The sequence below is a fragment of the Rattus norvegicus genome, chromosome 1, assembly GCF_021556685.1.
Source record: "Rattus norvegicus strain SHRSP/BbbUtx chromosome 1, alternate assembly SHRSP_T2T, whole genome shotgun sequence".
Lineage (NCBI taxonomy): Eukaryota > Metazoa > Chordata > Mammalia > Rodentia > Muridae > Rattus > Rattus norvegicus.
The window spans coordinates 122,777,549-122,799,186 of record NC_141534.1 but is presented as its reverse complement, the minus strand read 5'-3'; the positions used below and the strand labels follow the sequence as shown (position 1 = coordinate 122,799,186).

The 21,638-nt window shown below is 36.1% G+C and overlaps 1 long non-coding RNA gene across 5 annotated transcripts in view; it reads left to right on the top strand.

Moving 5' to 3' along the window:
* Nucleotides 1-21,638, top strand: part of LOC148007678 (uncharacterized) — a 98,288-nt gene that overhangs the window by 60,097 nt on the left and 16,553 nt on the right. For 2 of the 5 annotated variants that reach the window (XR_015646441.1, XR_015646440.1), the window contains 2 exons: nt 6,259-6,340; nt 6,747-6,837. This is a non-coding gene — a long non-coding RNA (uncharacterized LOC148007678). Of the gene's footprint in view, nt 1-2,392; nt 2,484-6,258; nt 6,341-6,746; nt 6,842-21,638 lie in introns of those variants that run through there. The other 3 variants (XR_015646443.1, XR_015646442.1, XR_015646444.1) reach the window with 2 other exon arrangements.

The window sequence follows — 21,638 nt, the reverse complement described above, 5'->3', positions numbered from 1 at the left end:
CTCGGTTTCCTGTACATAAGTTCCCTATACCCTTCCCCTCCCCATTATTGGCGTTCTCCCCACATCTATCCCCATAACCTCCCCCTTCAGACATTGCTCTGTACCAAGAGTTCAAACTTGGCAAGACCAAGGGCTCCCCTTTCCACTGGTGCTATTCTCGACTACATATGCAGGTAGAGTGCTGGGTAACTCCATATATAGTCTTTGGGTAGTGGTTTTTTTCCCTGGAAGCTCTGGATGATTGGCATTGATATTCTTATGGGATTGCAAGCCCCTTCAGCTCTTTCAATCCTTCCTCACATTCCTCCAAAGGAGGTCCTGTTTAATGTTCAGTGGTTTGCTGCTTGCATTCACCCCTGCATTTGACATGCTCTGTATGTGACTCACAGGAGAGATTGACATTGGTGTGTATTGTATGAAATCTGGAAGGCAGGAAATCCTTTATACTAAAACCCATTGTATTTAACTTTCTCGGTGGCAGATAAATATGTAACACTGTAGGTTTAAATCGAATTCATTCTATGCAGATTATTACTAGCCAGAAAAAAAATCTATTGATACAAATATTGTATTTATGGATAATAAATCAATATAAGTTATTGTGTACTTGATACCAGGTATCCTCTGACAAGCAAAATAAAAATCCACTACAGGATTGTAATTTCATAGGCTTTTTTCCTAATATGAATCAGTATTTGCAAGGTAACTTTAAAACTCGAGGATCTTGCAGAACTTTCTTTTCAGCAAGCTTTAAACTCCTTCAGCACTGGCAGAAGGTTCAGAGGGAGTGAACTGCAATAGCACAGCCTGTTTAAGGGTGGTCACCCCTTGCTTTTGGTAAGTCATGAAGTGATATATTGACATAATTATCTGCTCAGTCCTGTATTGAAGCAAATTTAGCCACTCAGACATACCTTATAGAACTACTACTATGGGATAAGAAGCTGAGTATTTCCATATTCATTCAAAGTCAGCTTTTCATTTTTACAAATGTTTTCCTTCCACGACTCTATAGACCACAATGCAGACTGTCCAAATTCAAATCACATTTAGTAGTTCCTTATGCATTTCCCTTTCCCTTGTAGACATTGTCTTGAAGAAAAGAATATTACTAAGTCAATATCATATTTATATTTATTGGAAAATACTTGAATTTGTAAAATTAGGAGTCTGTCTACATTTTCGTTTGAACTCCCTTTGCATATTCATTTTGGATCAAAATCACCAAGGCTTAAAGTTTCACAAGAAGCCTGACTGATGCTTCTGTTTGTAAAATCTAATACTATTCTGAAAAATTATATCCCAGAACTCATGTTAGGAGCCTCAAGTATATATATATATATATATATATATATATATATATATATATATATCTGAAGATCTCGAGATACATAACTACATACCTCTACATACACACACACACACACACACAAACACAAAGAGAGAAAGAGATAGAGAGAGAGACAGAGAGACAGAGACAGAGAGAGACAGACAAAGAGACAGAGAGAGAGAGAGAAGAGACAGACAGACAGACAGACATACGGGGTCAGGCTTTTATAACAGACAACGTCTCAGTTATAGAGAAATACATACATATATTCATATACATATGTATATATGTATGATATATATATATATATACACAAACACCACACAAATAAATAACATTAATAAAATCTAAATAATTGTAGTGGCATATGAGATTACTTGTAGCACTTTCAAGTTATAAGATCCTAAGTTTCTCAGTTAAATACCAGCCTGGTCTTCAAATTTATTTTCAGTCGAGCTAAATCTAAGAAGTAAGACCCTATCTAAAAAACAAACAATTAAGTATCTCACAGCAATAATTTTTAAAACAGAAAAAAAATCACTGAATGACAAACCAATGCTTTTTATGATATAACAGATATTATGTTAATTTTAAGTGATTCATTTACATGAACACATAGGATATTTTAAAAATCCACCTGATCAAGTAAAACCTGACTAATACAGAATGTTGTTAAAGTAGCATATTTTATTCCCTAGTGATTTCTCCTGATATTATAAGCATCTAGTGTTTTTGTACATTCCGTAATTTTATTACATTTTCCTAGTCACTCTTTCTTTCCTTTGTATACAGATCTAAATGTGAATATAATTCAGTATCATGTAGTCACCATTGCCAGAAATCACCTTGAATTTATCCCTGACCAATTTATGCAGGGGTTTATGAAGCCTCCTGTGTCATATTAGCAATAGGACAGCTTAAAGCTCATGGCTGCCTGCCTTGACATTAGCTTTAGAAAAGATTTTGATCTCTGCAGCCTGGCGACCGTGCACGCATGCGTGATGCAGGGTTATGCTAGCTCACTAGCACAGACTGGGGGTTGGGAGTGTGATTAGACAAGTCAGTGCAGCAGGACCTGCTCAGAGAAGAGGCAGCCAGTGTCTCCTGTCTCATCCACCCTAAGAATGGTCCGCAAGGCAATGCAGCAAACAAGGTCAGCTCCCTCATATCCCCATAATTTGTTTCATAGACATGACTTTTTTCACACTAAATATGGCAAATTTGTTTTGATAGAAGATTTTTCTATAGAACTCATTTCTTTGACTTTGAACAGTCAGATCAGAAAGCTATCAGATCAGGACCTGCCTTCCTATTTCCTGTCTTGTGTTGTGTTTGCTGCAGTGCCCCTCCCCTTGAGCAGGCAAACTGCCTTTTCAATTTAGCTCACTTCTCTTACAGGGTGAATACTAGCATTTCAAATAGCTGACAATAATGTGGATTATTGGTGTGTGGGAGTAATGGCAGTCAGGAAAGAAAAAGAACATTTAATTTGGTATATGTATGTTGCATAGAATAATATCCATAGTGATGTTAAAATGGTATCTTGGTATCTCTCACAGACTGAAAGATATGAAGGAATTAAAACACTTGAGAGTTAACATACAGATTATCTTCAGAGGGAAAGCACACAGCAGATCCTGGATGACTTGCATCTCTTAGTTTCTGAATGGTTAGAGCATCAGATAAGAATGAGTTTTTATGTTATGGTAGTTATAATACATGAAAGGGGTTTGCAAAATTGTGTTAAGAAATAGTAGTTAGCAGAGTACAGGTGTGTGAACTGCAAACATGTGGAAATGTGATGTATCTTCCACATATATACATACACACCCACAGCCAATCACTCACACACATACTTACATACAGTGTATAGAGTACTACAAAGTACTAAACCGTTTTCTTCTGTGATCTCATAGGTGATCTAATTTGAATGTTATGACAATAAGTCCGTGTTTAGTATGTGGCATTTGTTAATATGTTTTTATTTTTAAATTTTGCCCAGATTCAAGAATAAAGTGTTGGATTGGAAAGAAATATCTTTAGATATATAATCTATACTTTGATTTTATTCCTTGATTTGGATGAATTTTATAAATAAGCAAAAAAATGCAGATGTGTTTTTTTTGGGGAGATTGGGGGGGGGGATTTTTTCCATGCTCCATCAGTTAAACCCACAAAAGCATGTCTTTTCTTTTGTTTCTGTTTGTTTGTTTGTTTTCTTGTCTTTTTGCAATTGTTTTTGGTTTTCATTATAAAATGGTGTATTTTTAAGGAAAATTTATTGTCCTAGTTTTTCATTTCCATTCTTAATTTTTCTATTTAAATCGTGACCACAGTTTTCCTTTTTTTTAACTCTTCCCAGTTTCACCTCACCTTTCTTTGCTTCCATATCTCTTCCCTTTCTGTCTCCAAAAAAAATATAATAAGATAAACAAAGAACATAATATTGGGGGTGGACAAAGCAATAAAACAGAAGGAAAAGGAGCAGAAACAAGAATCAGATTCCCAGTTGTTAACGCACTCAAGAATGCCATTAAAACAGTAAGCTGAGTGTACTGAGGTACCAGTGCAGACTAATAAGAGTCTTTAAGACATAGTGGTCCTCAGAGGAATATACTTTCCTTTAACTCGTGGTATTTTGTTTTTTATTCGAAAAATGTTTTTTGGGTTTAAGGTTTTTAAAGTGTTTCTAAATAACAAGCCTATGTTGATCCAAGCCAACAGCAGTATGAAGGTTTGCTAAGTTTGTTGCTCCTAAAGAGGTGTTAATGAAGACAGAAATAACAGAGTGGCACCAATCGTTACCGTTTTGCTACTTCCCCTGTGTTATAGTGTAAATTGAAATCTGTCATGCTGATACCTATGGATCATTTTTTTATTATTCAGGTTTATTCTAAAGGGAGTCTTTTTTGATTCCACATAATTTTACAACACTGTTTTTTAATTTCTGTGAAGGATATGATTGGTGTTTATACATATGCATATGTAATATTTTATATGTCATGTATTACCTATAACAATGTTATATGTAATGTTATATAATATATATTTTATAAAAGATATTGTTCCTATGATTTGTTCCTCAAAATATTTATTTCAGGACATGATTTTGTACTAACTGGTTCATACTGCTACAATCTTGAAAATAATTATCAAGTTTCTGCTGTCATATTTAGTAACTTTTATACATAAAAGCATACCCTATCCAAGTAATCTCCTAATACTGTACTGAATAAGACAAGAAGAAAAAACTTCCTTGTTGGGTTTCTGATTTTAATGAAAATTTTTGAGTTTCTCTCCTTTCAGCATCATGCTGGCTCTGAGTTTGTTGTATCTTGTTTTATTATTCTGAAATATGTTCTGTTTATTCTTAATAGTGACCACATTTATAAGGAAACAGAACACATGCTAAACTAGAAGCCATCTATATCAATAAGAATGTGTGCAGGTGGGGTTGGAATATGGAGACACCCTCCTTCTTCCTTATTTGCATTTGTGCATAATCTTGTGAAGGACACACATGTAACCATAATTGCAGGAGGCCATGTTTTCAGTAACAAGGCCACTTATAGAGATATTCCACAGCATTTCTTCCAGTCCATGAGCTTTAACCTAGTATGGGGAACTTTAGAATTCCCAACTGTGTCTGAGTACTTTCAGTTGCTTATTCACAGTGCTTTTTGTAGTCTGTATAAGGGGCTTATTGCTGTGAACAGACACCATGAGCAGTGTAAGTTTTAGAAAGAACAACATTTAATTGGGGTTGGCTTACTGGTTCTGAGGTTCATGCAGGAGCATAGCAGATAGCAGCATCCAGGCTGGCATGGTATAGGGGGTGCTGAGTACTACATCTTCAACTAAAGGAAACCAGGAACAAACTGAGCATCCACAAGTTGCTAGGGGGATGGTCTCCAAGCCCACCTAAATAGTGACACACTTCCTCTAACAAGGCCACCCCTTCTAACAGTGCCACTCCCTGGGAGAAATGTTCCCAAACCATCACAGAGTTATTTATTTTTGTGCAAAGAATACCATTAGTATTAAGATAATTATCTACTGAAATAATCGTCAACACATACCTACAGACATAACAGAAATATTTAAAATGGGACTTGACAAAATGGACATTGGAAAAAACAATGTTAGTGTGTTCTCTGCTAAGGTCTTTAAATTCCCTAGCCAAGTTTTTTGACAAAGTTTGTACTACCACTCCTGAATTCTCTCCTGTGGACGTGACATCCATTCTAACTAATAATGTGGTTAGCTAAGCACAAAATGTTTTTTCACAATTTCAATGTTCATGAACTGTACCAGGCAGATCATTATTATAACATATAAGGCTAATTAATGGATGAGAAAATCATTGTCTTTTTCTCTGTTTTATTTTTTTTAGTGTTTTTTATCATTATGAATGATAACCACCAGGGATAGCTTTCTTGGATGGTTCAAGGTTGAGTTCTCTATGTCCAGGAAACAAAGTATATAGTGTCATTAACACATGATCTTACCATGAAATCAGTTGAGACTAACTGAGGCTCTTTCCTACATTCTTTTCTGTTCAATGATATCTGTTTTGATGTCTAGAGACAAAGCATTATGAATCAAAAATTATTGTCAAAATACCATTAAGTTCATATGATTTGACTGTGTACTGCTTTGAAGAAAATCTTCCATGAATGTGGTGTCTATAATCAGAGAGTCTCCACCACATTAAACTAATTTCTCCTTCAGGAGCACTTGTATATTGGACATAACTTCTTGGATGGAGATGGGAGGTCATGTTTAATTCTTTGTCTCAGTAGGGAGCCATTTCAATTTATTGTATGCAAACCATATGCATGTTTTCATGATCTATATGGTTTCATCTGTCAGGTCTCTTAAATTTGGAAGAGAGTGTTTCCTTGTTTACTTTCTTTCCATTCGCACAGGCTCTGAGATTTCTCCCAACACAAATATTCATGAGAGGTGAAAGGAGAATATTGATGAAGATTATTTTCATTTATGACTGAGGTATCGAATCTCTCTTACTCTTTACACATTGTTAAGATATGTGTCTCTGTGTTTATTCCCATCTATAACATCTATAACAAATAGTAGCTTCTGTGACCATGGTTGAGCAATATACTTATTAAAGGGAATAACAGAACATCATTAGGATTCATTAAATCGCTACATTGCTTTTCCAGAAAAAACTGGTGTTGGGTATGTCCCTTGGTCCACAATTTACTTACTTCTCTTTTCTTGGGCACATGAGCAATGTCATGAATGAACCTCATGGACTGAGCATTGAATCCAACCAATAATTGTTACTAACGCTTATTGCATTTGTACCAATACTGAAACACGTAAACTGTACGGAGCCCACCATTGTAAATTGAAGGATTTCAGCTAAGTACTTCTTTACTATTCTCCTCAGGAATTATGAATAAACTTTCCAATTCATGAACACTTTGAAGAAGAGTGAATACTCCATCCGGTCATGAGCTTAACATCTTCATGTTCAGGAGGTAGGTAAGTGTTATCTCATCAATATGACTTTGCCATCAGTTTATGTAAAGTGGACAATAGTGTGGGCAGTAATGTAAGTTGTTTGAGAGTTTCTGTGAAGTCTCAGTCATTAAAACTCAGTTAGATATAACTCATACGTGACACTGGGGACGGGGGTGGATTGGTTGTGGGAGAAGGCAATATGGTTGTACTCTCCCAATTATTTGGTGATGCATTTTAAGAATATTCATTTGCATATAATATATTAAGGAGCTTCTACTGAGGTATTTTTCTATAACATTCTTCAGAAAGTCCATAGATTCTGCTCTCCCTTAGTCTACCTTCTTCCATTTCTCAATTTAATAATCCCATTCCACAACAACATAAGCCCAAAAGCATCCAGATTTAATTATATTTTTACTTACTTAGGAAAAACTTCAGTCCTTTCTAGTTTCTCACTCTATATCTTACCTCTGAGGATTTAAGAATTCTTATGTGCATTTGTAAGATTTAAAGCCTAACAAGCAGTTTTAAATTGCCACATACTATATTTCTCTTCGGCGTTCTGAGTACCTCACTCACCATGACTTTTCTCACTCAGGATGACTTTTTTTAGTTCGAACCACTTAAGCAGGGGTTGCATGATTCCATTATTCTACAAGCGAGTTACATTTCATTGTGTAAACGTACCATATTTTCATTATTTAATCACTTGTTTATGGTCACAAAGTTGAGCAATACCTGGGTTAAGAGGAAGGAAGACAAAAATGTGGATGTTTCAATACTACATTGAAAAGGGAACAAAATAATCACAGGAGATAGGGGAAGGGAGGGAACTGAAAGGAAGGGAGGAGGGAGAAGGAAAAAGATACAACAGGATTAGGTTTTGGAACTGATAGAAGTAAAGTACAGATGGTCAGGACACTGAATAAAAGTAACTAGAAGTGGGGAATGAGGAACTGGTGGTAGTCACTAAAATTCCCAGAACCCAGGGAAGCAAGAGGCTCCTGGGACCCAAGAGGGATGACAATAGCAGAAATACCCAACAAAGGGGAGATAGAATCTGTAGATACCACCTGCAGTAAATAGGCAGAACCCCAAGTTGAGGGATGGGACTACACACCTATCTCAAAATTTTTAATCCAGAAATGTTCCTGCCAAAATGAAAGACAGGGACAAAAAATGGAACAGAAAGTGAAGGAAAGGTCATCCATAGACTGTGCTATGTAGGGATCCATTCTGTCCACAGATATCAAACCCCAATACTACTGCTGATGCCCAGAAGCACTTGTAGACAGGAACATGGTATGGTTTTTCCCTGAGGTGTTCTACCAGCACATAACCAAAATAGATGTAGATACAGCCAATCATCAGACTGAGCCTTAAACACCCCAATGGAAAAGCTCCTAGAAGGACCAAAGGAGCTAAAGGGGACTGAAGCAGCATAGCAAGAACAATATCAACTAAACAGAACACCCAGAGCTACCAGAGACTAAACCACCAACCAAGCAGGATAACTGGAGTTTTGCAGGGCTCTAGATACATATGTGGCAGAGGGTGGCCTCATCTGACATCAACAGGAGGGAAGGGCCTTGGTACTCTGAAGGCTTGATGCCCCAACATAGGATGGTGTTAGGGCGGTGAGGCAGGAGTGGATAAATGGGTGGAGAACTACTCTCACAGAGTCAAATGGGATGGAGAGAGGGGTTAATTAGTTGGGGCATTGTGAATGGATAAAAAGTAAAGGTGATATCATTTGAAATGTAAACAAAATCATTAATTAAATAATGGTGACAAATCACTTTAAAAAACATTATTTCCATGTGAGAATGACCATGTTATTTTCCTCAGAATTCAAGCATGTGGCAGTGCTCTTGACAGCCAGCCGGAGATGCAGATTCTCACAGTTATGTCTGTTACTACTCTCAGATAACTGCTAAGAAATAGACTTGTTTTCAGTACGGCCAGAAAATTGGCTCTGTACTGTGTGTAGATTCACTGTATGATATAAAAACATTCAGCCCAAAAAGTGGATTTTGTTTGCCTCTGAATGAATGTCTGCATCAGAGTTCCTCAAGAGGAGAGTTTATTTCTCCCAAGGTTTATTCCTCACCTGCATACTGGACAAATCATTTCCATGTTAAAGCAACAACTGAAGACTCCTTATATGATGATTACATTAGAAAGGCTTCAACCTCTATCTCACATTTACAATTTATTTGCATTGTTTGCCTTTCCATGTTAAAGATTTTTGCTGTGCAGTTTTCTTTCTTTCTTTTTTTTTTTTTTTTTGGCATACCAGTAACTTTATTTATTTATTTTTTTATTAACTTGAGTATTTCTTATATACATTTCGAGTGTTATTCCCTTTCCCGGTTTCCGGGCAAACATCCCCCTCCCCCATCCCCTTCCATATGGGTGTTCCCTCCCCACCCTCCCCCCATTGCCGCTCTCCCCCCAAAAGTCTAGTTCACTGGGGGTTCAACATTGGTAACTCATGTTTTCTTTTATAGAATAAAAATAATGCTGATTCTAAAATATTTATTTCCTCTCTTACAACTTCCTATATACGCCATCTATACATCTATATACCTATTTACTGGTATTTCTTATTTACATTTCAATTGTAATTCCCTTTCCAGGATTCTAGGCCAACATCCCCGTAACCCCTCCCCCTCCCCTTCTATCTGGGTGTTCCCCTCCCCATTCTCCCCCTACTAAAATCAGGGACTACACAAGGCTGCCTACTCTCTCCCTACTTATTCAAAATAATACTTCTTAAATATTTAGAAAACACAGGAAATGAGCATTGCAAAAGTTTTTCTGAATCTCACAAGCGTATAAACATTTATGGAAACTTAATTTTTATTTAGCTACAGGACTGATTTTTGAAGTTGTCCTCTTCTTTTTCATCCTTAGTTTTGTCTCAGTTTAATTTTCCTTAGAAAAATGATTCTCCATAGTATAAACCTGCCTCCACAATCACCCACATATCACAAGCAGATGATAAAGCACTTATTATAAAATTCAAAATTGGCGAATTTAGTTCCTAAGATTACTCTATAGTTAGGATGTAACTCATAGATTAAACTGAAACATACATAGCACCTAAGATCAAAATTTTCTTATTTTAGAGTTGTTAAAAAATTTGTTTCTACATATATTTACTATTGCACAGCACTCTCAGGGGATTAAGAGAATATTTACTGCCACATAAAAAATATTGCAGTACAACAAATTGATTAATTCCAATACTACTTGCTTTCTTTTTTAATTTTTAATTAGAGGTATTTCTTTACTTACATTTCAAATGTTATTCCCTTTCCCGGTTTCTCCTCCATAAACCCCAATCCCTTCCCCTCCCACATACGGGTATTCTGTCCATCCATCCCCCTTACTGGCACCCCATATCCCCTGCATTTGGATTCCAGCCTTCACAGAATCAAGGGCTTCCTCTTCCCCTGGTGCCCCAACAAGTTTATTCTCTCCTACATACGCAGTTGGAGCCCAGAGTCAGTCCACGTATAGTCTTTCCATAGTGGTTTAGTCATTGGAAGCTCTGGTTTGTTGGCATTGTTGTTCTTATAGGGTTGCAAGCCCCTTCAGCCCCAAGTGGGTCCTATTCTCAGTAGTGTGGTTTGCTGTTAGCATTAACCTCTGTCTTGGACATGATCTGGATGTGCCTATGAACTCTATTAGGAATGCTCACAAAGGGTCAAGGGAAACATTATAGAATATACATGGTATATTGGCGCTAGCAATTTACAATCATGATGCATTATTCATATTACCTTTGCTTTATACTTCCCCCATAAGCTCACAAATGATATTTATGTATATCATGATGGTATTTTCTTCTCTATTCATTGTTTTAATTATTAAATGATCATAAATTCATGGAAAGGCCCATCCACATAGGTTTATGGAATCTATCAACTTAATAGATGATATCATTATTATACCACAAAGTTTGACACAGAAACAACTACATATACTAAATACGAAAATTACATACATTAACTTATATAATATAAACAAGAATCACTGCCTTCCCATTTAAATAATAAACTACGCCTACTCCTTTATACATGTTTATGCATGATTTTCTATTCTCTGAATATTTTTCATGGGTACACAAATATATATGAATGATTATGTTATTATGGGTTGATTTAAATGAAGATGACTTAGTATAGTAATAGTGGTAGATGTGCCAGTAGTATGAAGGCCATGTTTATGTGCAGGATCCTACTCCTTAAGACAGTGCTGATTATAGATTTCATTTTGGGACACAATTCGAATTTAAAATGTTGGTTAATCTCCTGATAGGCAATATATCATTGTATCAGAGGGATTCCATTGGAATGAAGTGTTTCTAAGCTTCAACAAAGTGCTGATTACATTTCTCTTGCAGTAGCCTGCTTCATACATTCTAGTACTAAGAAAGCTATCCACTAAGATTCACAGTAGAATCAAGCTTATAGATCAATCAATACTAGGTAAAATTTTATCTGTTTTTTGACTGAACCATGTTTTGACTTCAGCAATGGAGTCTTACTTTCAAATTCTGTCTGGAAACCAAAAAGGTTTGTAATTGCCTGAACTGAATGGGAAATTTCTGGAAAGTAAAGTCAAATTAGACAACTCAATACTGGGACTGAAGTATGTATTTGTTAGGTTATAGTGTCAAGTGGAGAAATCATTGTCTCACTACAAGTTAACCCTATTTAAATATTTATATGTACATTTATGCAGTGAAGCCTCTCTTACAGATGTTTGCTTCCGTACACCTTTTTCAAAATATCTTTAGGGATATTTATCCTTTCTCTTATTCACTCCTCAAATCTCAGCTTGCACTACCATGACCACTTAATTCAGAGTGATTGTATATGCTTGGGTTACATAGTGACACTGTCAGGAAATGTTGGAGTAGGTGTGTCACTGTTGGTGTGGGCTTTAATACTCTTCGTCTTAGGTATCTGGCTTACAATCTTCTGCTGGCTGCCTTCATAATAGAGATGTAACTTTCAACTCTTGCCTCCCCATGTCTGCCCGGACACTAACATGCTCCTACATTGAAGATAAACGACTAAATCTATGAACCTGTAAGCCAGCCCCATTTCAATGTCATCCTTATCAGAATTGACATGGTCAAGTTTTCTATTCACAGAAGTCAAACCCTAAATAAGACACTTAGTCTGTCACTAGTTTCCCTTAATATTTTATAGAACATAGTTTGTAAACACTCACCTCCCATGAAATAGAGACACATAGTATTAGTTTCCTGACTTACCTATTTGTTCAAACTTGAATAAATATTTCAGTAATCGGGGGCTGCTTAGGCATCCTGCCACCCAGGCAATTCAAGTCTCAGCAAAGATAGGTGCTTCCTCTCCCACTGAAGGTACAAAAGGCAGTCCAAGTAGAAGAACATATCTGACACAGAGGAAAGAGCTTTGGATCTCTCCCAGAATCCAGTTTTTTGGGACCCACATGACAACCAAGCTGCAATGTGCAATGAGGCCTAGGTCCACATGGTTTATGTTATAGTTTTTAGTTTAGACTCCAAGACAAGCAAGGGTGCAGATTAGTTGACACTATTCATCTTCGATTTTAGTTCTTACCCTGTCAGTGCTTGAAATCATTCCACATATTCTTTCATAAGACTCCCTCAGCTCCATCCATTCTTTGGCTGTGGGTTACTGTACTTGTCTGAGACAGCTGCTTGGTGGAGTCTCTCACAGGACATTGTCCTGTCTGCAAGTATTACAGAGTATAATTAATAGTGTTAGTGACTGGTGCTTGCCCATGGGATTGGTCACAAGTTGGCCCTATTATTGTTTCCTTCCCAGTACCTTCTTTTCTTATATATCAGATAAATTTGGGGTTGAAAATTTTGTAGGTTTGTTTTTTTCTCTATTGCTCTACTGGGGTCTTTTCCTGGTTTCATTGGTGTTGTGAGTCACATCTAATGTCACCCGTGTTGAATCTTGGGAAATCACTCATTCCATGTGTACATCCTCCTACCTGTCAGTTGCAGATTTCCATTCATTTTCATGGTCTTCTCCTGTCCTTCCCAACATCTGGTCCTGAATCCCATTCCCATTTACCCTGATTTTTGGTTCCCTCCCTGAATTTGCCTTTTCTATTTATTTTACCCCCTATCTAAGTGAGATTCAAGCTTCCTGTTTGGGCCTTCATTCTTGTTTAGTTTCTTTGGGTCTATGGTTTGTAACATGGAATATGTAATTAATTGCTAATATCCACTTCTAAGGGAGTATTTCTCATTCCTCTCAATTTGGGACTGGGTTACCTCACTGAGCCTGATATTGTCAAATTCCATTCATTTGATTACAAAATTCATGATGTCTTTGCTTTTAGTAGATGGCTAGTATTCCATTTTGTATATGTTACACATTTTCTTTATCCATTCTTTACTTGAGCGATATTGGCCTTCATGCTTGAGCCTTTCCACAGATATCTCTGGTCCAGCTAGATACACAGGTTCAGAGGAAGTGGAGAAAACTCAGACAAGTCGTGGGAGGTTGCTTCTGCTGCCATGCTGCTGCTGCTGCTCGCCCTCCAGTTTTGCCTCTGCAGCTTCGGTTGCTCAAGCCAGCCAAGTCAGTCTGAGTGTGAGTAGGTGGCAAGGGGTACACTGAATCTCCTGTTGCAATTTTAGGGTAAGATCTCTTCCCTTCGTGACAGTGTTACAGCTCCTATGAAAGCTCTCAGACTATGGAGTAATTCCTGAACACCTTTAATCCTTCTGGATAGGAATCTTAAATATACTTGCAGGGTGGGTCAGGGAGTGAGAGCAGGTAATTTCTATTGCTTTTACCTGAGAGCTTGGGAATACAGCATCTACATATTTGGGGCCATGATCCTGCATCTATGTGACTGATCTGTCTTGAGCCTACATGACTGTGGTCCCATCCGCACCTGTGGATGAGGGGTTAGGGCATTGCCTTATGTGACTGATGTGTCTCAAAATTGTCTGCAAGGGGGTGTAGGGGCTGTAGCTACATGAAAGTGTCCTGATCTTCTGCGAGTCTGGGAATGTTCCAACTGTCTCTTATGGTCCCTGGGGATCTGACGGATATTGAACAGTAATCTGGCTACGTTTCACAGCCCACCACCCAACAGAGGGACATCTAGGATGTTTCTAGTTTCTGGCTAGTGTGAATAAAGCTGCTGTGAACAGAGTTGAGCAAGTATCTCTGTGGAATGTTGGAGCATTTTCTAGGCATATCACTGGGTATGTAGCTGATTTTTGAGGTAGAGTTATCCCCATGTTTCTGAACAACTGCCAACATAATTTCCATCATGATATAAAAGTTTACACTCCTACCAGTGACAGAGGAGTGTCACTTGCACTTTTGAATCTTTTTATTAACACATTGTTTCAGCAATTTGCAGAGAATAGCCTTGAAGTGGTGCCAACATTGCAACTGTTAAAGTCATAGAAATTATTAAATTCCTAAACTTAAAATATCAAAATAAGAAAGCTTCATTGAAATTTTTGTGTTATATTTTATATACCACATTATTCCTCCACCCATGACTAATTCTTAACAGTTCTCTTTGTGGTAGATATCATCTTTATCTGTTAAAATTATTGTAGAATCTTACTCCTAGATGATTTTTAGGCATGATTTAGAACACAGTAAAATTGGAAAGGTGTTTGTTTCCATGGAATGTTGAAAATCAATGTTAAAGATGAGTAACAGAGTACATACTCTCCTTTGCAGTTACCAACCCCTTCACTAAATCCCCATTGCAGTGTTGTACTCCTCTTGGCAATACTGGCAACAAAAAGAACCTCACAATCCTGGATCACAGACTGGACTTGACTGCAGAGGAAACATTAGGAAATAACATGGCGCAAAGTTCATGTCCTCATACAATTTTCCTCAAGCTCAAAAAAAATTTCAGCTCTAGCCTGCTTTTCCTTTTGTAGATGGTGACCAGGCTCAGACTCTGTGGACCTAGGGATGTTTTGTTGCTTCACTTCCAAGTTTAGGAACTGTTTTTTAAATAATGAATTTACAATGATACAGATTTTTAAAAACGCATTTCTTCATATTAGGGCTGCATTCTTTAAATATACTTTTACATGACTGTCCTTCAAAAGTTGTGCTTTCATACATAAGGAAACAAAAAGTTTAGCATTAATTCTCTGATTGCAAAAGCTGTCTAATATGTCACTTTGGCTTTTTTTAATCAAAGAATATATTTGCATTTTCTCTATTGGTGTGGAAGGTAATATATGTTTTTAAAAAACATCAATTTAGATATTATTCCTTAAATACAATATGGATGTCCGAAACAAATTTTCATTTAGTTCTAGCATTCTGTACTATTTCTACCATCATGTGTCTAACAAAAAAGTGAGATACAAAATTTTACATTAGTTACTTGTTACTACATAATTTCCACATAGTTCTTTATTAGTTATCATGCTATTTTTCATACAAATACACACACACACACACACACACACACACACACACACACACGATTGTAGTGTCATTTATTTTGAGTATCTGTGTCTTATATTTAAAAAAAATTACACAATATTCTTGTGGAATCTGCCTATAGATGTTGAATGGGAGGACATCATAGGTTATTGGGATTTTGTTAATAGCTAAAACTTTGTTTATAATAAAATAACAGTGGATGGAAAATTACTAAGTATAAAAGAGACTTTTGATCTTTAAAACAGGGAGGGATAAGAAACATACATTTGTGTAGAGGCCGGTGAGTGCTTTGTTCACTGAAAAATTATTTTGTTAAAATGATTTTATGTAAAAAGTAAAGATATCATTAACAAAGTAAATAATCCTGAATGAAACTTGACTAAGGATTGAAAGTATGTCATTATCAGGATATATAATTTTGTTTTTTTCTTGGTTTGTTTGTTTGTTTGCTTTTTTTCTTTTTTTCTCTTCTTGCATGGATAAAACTCCAGAGCTTAGGAAAAGTTTGTTAAACTATTTACACATAAGCACCTCTCTTATTTCAATAATTTAAAGAACTATTTTTTTACATAATAGCTTCACTTTCCACTTAAATCTTCTTTTTCCAACAAGGAATAATATTCTCTGATTCCCAATAGCACATAAAAAGTTCAAATTAGAGGTCAATAATCTTTTACTTGAACAATCCCTGTCACTGGAATTTATGAAACTGGTGTTCAAGAGATGTGAAAGTATCATGCTATGTTTCAATTATTAGACAAACATAAGAGACAGGGATGGAATTATAGAGTCTGGGAAAGGAAATGTCCCACTGTACATAATTTAGGCTAACAGTTCAGAATCTATATTTATTTACTGTTACTGAAAGAATAAAAAAGGCAGCTAAGAAGTCAGAAGTTTAAAAAAGACCCAAATACCTCAAATTCCAGACCCTGCCCTCTACATGTAGGTAAAAGGTCACATTTCTTGAGCCTGCTCTCCCAGGAACTAGATAAAAGGACTTAAGATAAGGCCCTTAGAGAACAATCTTGAGAAGCCTGAAGCTTCTCCCACGAACTGATGGACCATAAAGTAAACAAACTTGAGAAACAGGAAGCTCCTCCTTGTGATTTTTTTCCACTGGTATTCTCGACTTTTTCCTATGATGCCCTTCCTACCCGCTGAGGTTGAGGTTTCTTCCTTTAAATTTCCCTTGTTTTAGTTACTGGGGGTCGAACTCCACTGCCCCTGCGTGGGATACGCCAGTGCACTGGTTCCTACCAATAAGCCTCATGTTTATTACAGCAAGGATGGTCTCACGTGAGTTCTTGGGGGGTCGCATCATCCCGAGACTTGAGTAAGGGTCTCCCCACTCCGGGGGTCTTACATTTCTTACATTTATATTCTCTTTAAGTTATAAGACAGCTTATGGACAAGGAAAAAGATTTAGAATTCCTCACTATATTGTGTGAAACTTTTCGTTAATTGATTCTGATATTTCTATCTTTATAAGAAGTTTTTCTTTATATTGTCAGTAATTTTCACCTAGAGTTAAGACTTGTTTGGCATGTTCCATGTAGCCACGGTTTATACATTTGTTTCATCAGATGATGGAATTACTTCTCCACTCTAAGATTAAATATCATATCTATAGCATACTGTACTCAACCCTCCATTTTTGACACAGATAATTAATTTCCACTATACTCTGAAGGACATAAAGGTTTTAAAGTGTTTATCTTGATCAAAACATACCACACTGAGAAGGAAGGATAATATTAGTAATTAAGACTGACAATGTAAAAACCTGTCTTGTGTCCTCAGTGAAGACTCAGTATTTAAGTGCACTGAGTGATCTTACTTAATATATCTATTCAATTCCAAGAACACACGTGACTGTTTAAAAAATGTACCAGACAATCTGAGGAATTATTCTGATATCTTCAGGCTCTGTGCATAAGTGCTTCACAGACATACATATAGAAAACAATAATACATAATCTTAAAAAATAAATATAATCTAAGGCAAAGTATTTGTCTATGTAATTTGCCTGTTATTGAGTGAAATTGGGTCTATTCAGAAAAATCCCTTAAAAAAACTGAAAACAACCATTAAATTTGTTGCCATTCAATAAATTCTTACATTGTGGCAAGTCATAAATATGTGAATGTACATATTTAGTATCATACATTTATGATAAAAAGGAATTCCTGAGTATACATGCCTTCCCCTATCCTTCTCCTTGTCTTTCCAATTTTGCCTAAGGAAATAATTGACCTCTAGCATTGAAAACAGGAGTGAAGTTGCAGGAGAGGATAAGGGAGGAGAACCCATGGGTAAAGAGTCAAGAGAGCATGGTCATGAGAGCAGCCTAGTAAGAGCTAAGAACCACCCAGATAAAACATATTCACGGGTTATCAATAGGAAAGTAGATTCTAATATGATAGAGATAGATATCTGCACAACCCTTGTGCTAATTACGGCTTATTGTAAAAATAAAGACTGTGTGTGAATTGTGAGTATTTTTTGGGGGTAGGGAGCTAACTCTGTTACCAAAGGTTGGGTAGAAACCCTGGGCTGGGTTTCAATATTTCCACAACAAAGAAATTTCCCCACTTCATTTTCAATCAAGTGCTGAGGTGGCAGCTTTATATCCTGATTTAATATGGCCTACTACTTTATGATTTCTCTGACAGTGATGCCACAATTTTTCCTGAATCTTTGTCATATCCATTGAACTCAGTGTTTTGCATTTACTTCTCCTTTTCATAGAAAAGTATGATACAAATGTATAATTAACAAATCAATATATTTATCCATTTCAATGGGCCATTTAGTAAATACTTACAGCATTCAAGGTCACTAGTCTTCACTAGCTGGAGCAGGAAGACAGTGATAATTGAAATATAGATGCAGTATTCTGACATGGTCTGAAGGCATCTCATTAAAGTGTTATTTACCAATGTAAGCTTTCAAGAGACAAGTTAATCCTGAACCTTGCAAATATATCCTCAGTGTTAACTACTGGTAGATTGTATAGTCCCAAACTAATTCTTCAAGCTATGTATTTATTAAGTATTTTTATTTGTCTCAAATTTACAGTTTAAGATGAAAGTGCTCGAACAATATTTGAGAATTTTGGAGAAAGAAAAGATATTCATACACAAATTAGTAAATATTGCTACTCTGATTATTTGACCTATCAAGTTCAAGAAACTCTTATACTTTTATTCATATTAACTATCCTATCTCCTTAAAAGAAGACTAAAATAATTCTGACAGAAAAAAACTGAGAAGGGGAATGAAATTTTCAAGGAAACTTTCCCTTGTGCCTATGATTGCTGCCATCAAAAGGACAGTATATTGCCAAGATTAGATTTTTGGTGCTGTCTTTTAATAGATATGCTTATATTGCTGTATATAATTTTGTATATTTCTGAGTCCTATGATTTTAATTTTTTGAAATATTGAGTTTAATTATATGTTTGTCATGATATATATATATGTATATATATATATATATATATATATATATACCCACAGGTAACAGTTATTATAATAACTATACAACTATAAAAATTAATTAAAACTCTACCCTTAAATGCAGAACAATAATAATAAACTGCACATTCATGGAAATGGATCCTGGAGAGCATTTATCAAACACAGATAGGGAATACTTTCATTGTGTGTTAGAGAAAGACAAGATATCTACTGGTGAAGAAACAAACAATCAAAATTTTTCATCCAAACAATATTTTCTAAATTATTTGTAAATGTATATGAAATAGCTACTTGTTGAAGAGTGGGAAATCACATGCCATTCCTGCTCTCAGTGTATGGACTGACCTATGCAGATCCTGTGCATGTTGTTACTTTCTGTATGTGTTCATATGTGCATCAGCCCTACTATGTCTGAAATGTATGTTTCCTTGCTGGCATTCCTCCCAGCATCACTGGCCTTAGTATCTTTTTACAATGACTTCTACAAGGTTTGCTCAATCATGAAGGAGGAGCTTGGATGGCAATATTGATTTATGGACAGAACGGCCCAAGGTCTTTCACACTGCACACTATCCAGATATGGGTCTCTGTATCTGGCCCCATTTAAAGTGTATGTTAGCTTCTATGATGAAGGTGCAGTAATACATGTCACTATGAGTATAACAATGTTATTAGAAATACATTTATTGATACACATTGTAAGTAGGCAATGGTACAAGCTATTCGCAATATTCTAAGGTATTTTGCCATGGGAACAAGGACAGAAATGTTTTCTGTCTCAGTGAGTAGATCTTAGTTCATCATGTAGTAGTAGCTTTTTCCCAGGGAATTGGAACTATTGTAGCAATGTATGATGTAAGCAGCTGACAGGGTAGATTAAATAATATACAGTTGAGTTGGTTTAAATGCCCCCTCAGGTGCCAGGCAGAATTCTTTTCAGTACCACAAACACTATTCAGTATGTAAAAGCTTTAGTTAGGTACGTGCTTTTCTTCTCTATGTTCAACAGAAATGTAGGGTCCTTTTCCGGAAAAGGGGCATCCTCATTGTGTATAGAATGATCAAGGCCTTAGGCATAGTCTGATATGTGTTTTGAGGTACTGGTAACTCAGGATGAGTTTTTTTTCTCCTACCTTAACTATGAGTACTATTGCTTTTTATCAGCTGAGTAATAATCCATTTTGTATTGTACCATATTTTCATTAACCATTTCCCCATTTCTGGACAGCTAGGCTGTATCCTCTTTCTTTCTGATTTGAATATAGCAGCCATCAATGGGAAGTAAGTTCGTCTATACAGAATATAGGGTCTTTTCTTTTTAATCTGCAGTGTAATATTCCCAGGGTTAAAAGGCAAAATCACACTGATTTCCAAAAGGAAATACAACTGTATATTGCCACTATTAGTGTATAATGATTCTTATTACTCTTCACACTTTCTACAATGTGCGGTCATTTATTTCATTGATTTTGGCCATTCTTGTTTGTGAATGATAAAATCATAATATGGTTTGAATATACATATTCCTGATTAGTAGGAACGTTGAACTGTTCTTTTAATAACTCAAGCATTTGAATGGTCAATTATGGGTCATAAGAGGAAGAGATTTTTATTTGTATAAAAAAGGGATATGAGGGTAAATGCATAGAAATTAGAGATACAGAGAACGATGTAAGGATTAATATACAGAAAGAAACGACAGGAAATAAGGCACCTAAAACCTTTAAGACATACTTCAGAGGAAGACCTTAACCAATTTCACACTGTGTTGGTGTGTGTGTGTTTGTGTGTGTGTGTGTGTGTGTGTGTGTGTGTGTGTGTTTGTATGTGTACATTTTTGTGAGTGAGTGTGTGTACTTTGTGTGTAAATACACACAATTTTGTGCTTTAACTGTCATAAAAGAGCACAGTCACATAATGAATACAACTTGGCCAATTAATTTTAGAAACATCTAGTTCATAAGTAAGGTAGGGAAAATTATAAAGTTCTAAGTTTCATGGGCGATTTTTTTAATTGGATAGTTTTATTTTCATTTCAAATGTTATTCACTCTCCTGCTTTCCAATCCATAAGACCCATATCCCCTGCCCTTCCACCTTTTTATATAAGGTTGTTTCACAATCCAACTACCCCCTTCCCATCTCCCGGCACTGACATTTGCCTACACTGGATGGGTCCAGACTTGGCAAGATGTGCAGATTTCTGAGAGGGTAAATTATATGTTACAGAGAAATCAACGAGCCGACAGCAAATTAAATTGCCATTAAACATATAATCTCAGGAGAAAAACTCTATTTGGCCCTCCTATATCTCAGACACCAATTTCATTCATTCCCTTAAAGCCACAAGCCACGTGATGCTTGAAGTAGTGATTACCTCTGTGCTCATAGTGTCATAAATCTTTGGACAGAACGAAAAGATTGATGTAAACATTTACAAAAGTTCTGAGTACAAAGCAGAGGGACCCAAGAATATGTAATGACAGTGCTGCCTTTAAAGCATTTAACAGTCATCTCAAAGCAATATCCTATATTTGACTGTTACAGGGGCCATCTGAGGTATACTCTCCTTCAGAGTTAGAACACTAATACTGCAGGACACTGTTCAGTAGCATATTACATTATGTGCAAATTAACATAAATGATTAATGGGAATTCAAAATCAACGTGAATCCTGTGAGGCTGACTGACTTTAAAAATGGATGAAATATTTGCCATGAGCACATTCAAAACACAGAATTAAAAGTGAAATTATAAAAAAAGGGAAATTGATTTATTCGACCATTATGTATATGATATGTATACTTCATTCTGTATAGGTGCATTTTCTTCCACATAATTTTCATTTTAGTTTTATT